The 306-nt window shown below is 33.3% G+C and overlaps 1 protein-coding gene across 1 annotated transcript in view; it reads left to right on the top strand.

Annotated features, from left to right (window-relative positions):
* LOC119587245 overlaps positions 1-306 on the top strand; it is a 1,514-nt gene that overhangs the window by 793 nt on the left and 415 nt on the right. The window lies entirely within an intron of this gene.

Genomic DNA, 306 nt, shown 5'->3' on the forward strand with positions numbered 1-306 from the left:
GTAGCGGTGGTGCTGGTTCAGGTGGAGGATACACTCCACCAACCCAACCCTCACCTCTATACACTTCACCATAAAACCCATTTGAAGATTACCTACTGAACATCCATGTACTCTACTGTTTATTGTAAAATCTACTAATTTATAATGGTAAAATTGTTAATCTAATAAAAGGGAGAAATATACTCAACTTATTCTCTGTAAGCCTAATGATTGGATATCTTGAATTAAGAAAACAGATGACAAATCTGATTCTAATTAATATCATTTTCCTTTCCTCGTACTAATTTCAAATGTCATAGTGTATAT

The sequence above is a fragment of the Penaeus monodon genome, chromosome 22 (assembly GCF_015228065.2).
Source record: "Penaeus monodon isolate SGIC_2016 chromosome 22, NSTDA_Pmon_1, whole genome shotgun sequence".
Lineage (NCBI taxonomy): Eukaryota > Metazoa > Arthropoda > Malacostraca > Decapoda > Penaeidae > Penaeus > Penaeus monodon.